The sequence below is a fragment of the Lepidochelys olivacea genome (assembly GCF_965140295.1).
Source record: "Lepidochelys olivacea isolate rLepOli2 genome assembly, chromosome: 5".
Classification (NCBI taxonomy): Eukaryota; Metazoa; Chordata; order Testudines; family Cheloniidae; genus Lepidochelys; species Lepidochelys olivacea.
This window is the reverse complement of record NC_140415.1, coordinates 30,743,401-30,747,488: the sequence shown is the minus strand read 5'-3', so window position 1 is coordinate 30,747,488 and position 4,088 is coordinate 30,743,401.

The window sequence follows — 4,088 nt, the reverse complement described above, 5'->3', positions numbered from 1 at the left end:
TTGAGCATAAGCTTTCGTGAGCTACAGCTCACTTCATCGGATGCATTCAGTGGAAAATACAGTGGGGAGATTTATATACACAGAGAACATGAAACAATGGGTATTACCATACACACTATAACGAGAGTGATCAGGTAAGGTGAGCTATTACCAGCAGGACGCTCACCTTACCTGATCACTCTCGTTATAGTGTGTATGGTAATACCCATTGTTTCATGTTCTCTGTGTATATAAATCTCCCCACTGTATTTTCCACTGAATGCATCCGATTAAGTGAGCTGTAGCTCACGAAAGCTTATGCTCAAATAAATTTGTTAGTCTCTAAGGTGCCACAAGTACTCCTTTTCTTTTTGCAGATACAGACTACCACGGCTGCTACTCTGAAACCTGCTATTTAGTAAAATGTATTCCAAGTACTGCTCTTGCATAGTTGCCTGATACTCAATTTCCAAACAACTCTTATCTGGGATTTTTGGTTAGAAAAGAGAAAACAATTAGTTTAGGAGTACTGTGTCTGTGACATTACAGAAGGTTTGCAAAAAGAAAAGGAGTACTTGTGGCACTTTAGAGACTAACCAAGGTTTGCATTATTTAATACTAATAAATATTAATTTAATATTTAAACAATTGTGTTAAAGGCTTATTTGCTACAGGAAAGTATGAGCTTTAAAGAATTTTCAGTTAAATCCTAAGAAAATTGAAATGTCTCCAGAAATATAGCTATTGTACTAAGAGTTTACTCCTGTATCTATTACCTGTTACTGTGAAGCTTTTTTAGCTGCAGCAGCTTCTACTAAATATATTGTTCCTCTACTTAAAAACAAAAGCACCTCATTATACTGAAATGTTATTATTTTATGCTGGTAAAACGCAACTTTTTGTGTGTGGCAAATTCATGAAAATGGCAGGAATGTGAACCATGAGCTTATTCAAAGTAACCTTTTTCATTCTGTAGAAATCTCTCAGAAAATCCCCAAAACAGAACTGTGTGTGTTAGGTTTTAGTGGATATCATTGTAAGTTGTGAAATATTTGCATCAACCTCTTTCTTAAAAACTCTTAAAACAACAAATTCCAATTTATTTATAGGAGTAAGGATCCAGATTCTTGGCTGGTGTAAGTTAGTGACTTCAGTGGAGCTATACCAACTTACACCACCTGAAGATCTAGCCTGCGGAGATGTTTTTATGGAAGAGAAACTGTAGAGTTGGATTTGTTTAAAATAATAGGAACAAAGAGAAAAGAAAAACTTCTGTATTTTGTGCATTTTAGAGCTCTCTAACTTTACCTCTGCTATTACTGACTCATGGGGGGCTGCATAGACCTGTGCTATTCAGCTGTGCCTACTGCACCCCATTCTAAAGAGTTACTTCCCACCAGTCTTTTCTCTCAGAAGCAGAAGACTCAGCACCACTTGAGTATCATATGGTAATTAGGCTTATGGGAAGAGTGTTGATGCAGTTAATCTGCTTAGCATGAAACCTAAAGGTCTTAAAGTGAGTACCCTCCTTAGAAAGAAAATTTGAGGGAGCAGTATGGCATGAAAAGAGGAAGCTTCTTTAGGGGTGCTTTGCGCAGCATGTGAATCTTTCCCTTTTACATGCAACAAATGCTGCAATGGGCGGCGGGTATCAAAGGCAGGGGGAGGCTGAGCCTCTGCAAACAGCCTTGCATGGCCCTGCCCAAGCCCCCCCCTCCTGGTTCGTGGGGCTCTTCCGCTGTGGCTGGCCTGCAGCCAGGGACTCCACCCCATGTGCCGGGGGTGGGGATGGGAGTGGGGGGGTGGGGCCTCGGGCAGAAGGAGTGGCTGGGGGCTAGCCTCACCGAGCCCAGGGTTCACCCGTCACCCAGGATTGCTGCCCAGAATGCAACACCACAGGAATTTCAAATTGAATAATGTCCTTTTTCGGGAACTGGATAGTTATCCTTTCTTTTTCTTCTTTTTTTTTTTTATTAAAACAATAAGAGGAGAAAACAAAAACTTTTATTCTCCGAATAGGGTAGGGATTTTATTTAAAGTTTATTTAAAAATATAGGCTACCAAATGTTTAGTAATTAAAACCCATGCATGAAGACAATCCATATGGGAAAGTTTCTTCTGTTCTTGCTTCATAGTACAATATTATCTGTATAACTTATTTTTATTTAAAGACTTATGATAAAACTAAAATGAAACTCTCACAAATTGATGGGGGAGAGGAACTAAAGATTCTTAAAGATGATTAAATTTTCAGGTTGTAATCACAGCATTTTTGTACCAGATACATTTCTGCCAATTTTCCTTAAGACTAGTACTATAAAAAAGTTTGGTTCTTCGAGTAGTATCCCTATGAGTGCTCCACTCTTGGTGCACATGTGCCTAATGCATCCTTGATTGGAGATTTTCATTAGCAGTGTCCACTTGGCCTGGGCATGTGCTGTTGGTATCCTTTGCCCTGCACTGAGGTTATATCAGGCTGTGTGGGCAAACCTCCCCCTCGGTTCCTTCTCAACCACCTCAGCTCGAGACGGAGCTAGCATGTTTATTTCTCGCCTACTTTGGCGTTTATGGAGCTTCTCTTTAGTTTAGTTAACTGGCTTGTTAGTTGTAGTTAGCTTAGTGTTCAAAATAAAACAACCCTTTCCTTTTGGTTATGAAGACTTGTTCTGTTCTCATCAGGGAAATTCTCCCTGTGAGGCATGTGCCTGGTTCACTGGAGTTTAAACACTGCCTCTTGTGTAAAGAGGCCATCCCAGTTGATAACAGGCATTCACTGCCTGGGCCAGTCGTATATGCCACAGAAGTGCAACTTCTATCAAGCCCTGAAATCTAGGGTTTGGAATAACTAAGAGGTCAAACTTCAGCTCCTCATGATTAAGTGTGCCCTCTGCCCTCCTTTGGAACCAGGTCAGGACCCCTCTGAACATCAGTCTCCAGAGTTTCTAGTGCCCCATCCACCTTGGTGCAGCATTTTCCTAGCAGGAAGAAATGCTTGGAGCCCTCCTCCCAAATCCTCTCAGAAGAGGAGATCTAGTTCCCCTCCCAGGGATTCTCCCTCAAAAAGATCTCGGTCTCCAGCCAGATCTATAGCCTCAAAAAGGTCTTCCTTCAGGCTCGGTACTGTATAGGGGAAAGGCCCCTCTGAGGGGGGATGTTAGAAAACACAGCTCTAAGGCTAAACAGCGCTCTAGGAAGACCCTGGCACCCTTGGCTGGGGACAGCACCGAACATAGAAGATCTATGCTGTCAACTCTGACTCGTGTCTCGATGCCCTTACCAAGTGTCACAATATCATGTAAGCCTCTAACCTCTTCAATGCCAGCTTCAAAGCCCCTTAAGCTTCTGGTACCATTGGACAAGGATAAACAGCACCATTCAGTACCACAGGACTTCAGATACTAGAAAGACTTGGCAGTGACAGCTCAACCAGAGTCTCCAGAAGGTAGTGAATATCTTTTGCTACCAAGAACCTCTTGGTCACTGGATCTTTTTTGTGTCCCCGGTACCATTGACCCCCTTTTCTGTAGGAATTCCCCCATTAGAAAAAGAGGATGTTGATGATGACCTACCTTCTGCTGCTTCCATTTCAGTACAGGGTTCTCCAGTATGCCCTTACACTAACCCCTTCTCCCAAAGGGGCAGGGAAGATGCTCTGGGATCTCATCATTCCTGGTGGGAGCAACCCTGGATGCCACCTCTTCCCCTGCATGGCCATGCTAGAACCCCTATTATCACCTGTTTCCTAGGGCCTGACCTTATCCCCTTGGGATGATAGGGAGAACGAAGCTTCTTCCCCCACAGCAACAGGAGGAAATATTTGAGGAGCAGGAGGCCAGGGTGGACAAAGAAGCCATGCCTCAAACCACCTTCTCATCCTCTTTGCCAGATGAGGCCCTGATGCCGCCGCCTCCTCCTTCAATAGCCAATCCAGGACCTTGTTAAGCAGGTGGCAGACTCTCTGCAGATACCCCTTGAGGAGGTTGGAGAACCCCAGCACAAGCTGTTGAACATTCTACACTCCAACACCCTCCACAGTTGCCCTCTCTGTTAATGAGACTACTGGAACATGCTATCTGGCAAACCCTGGCTACCTAACACCCACTTCTAAA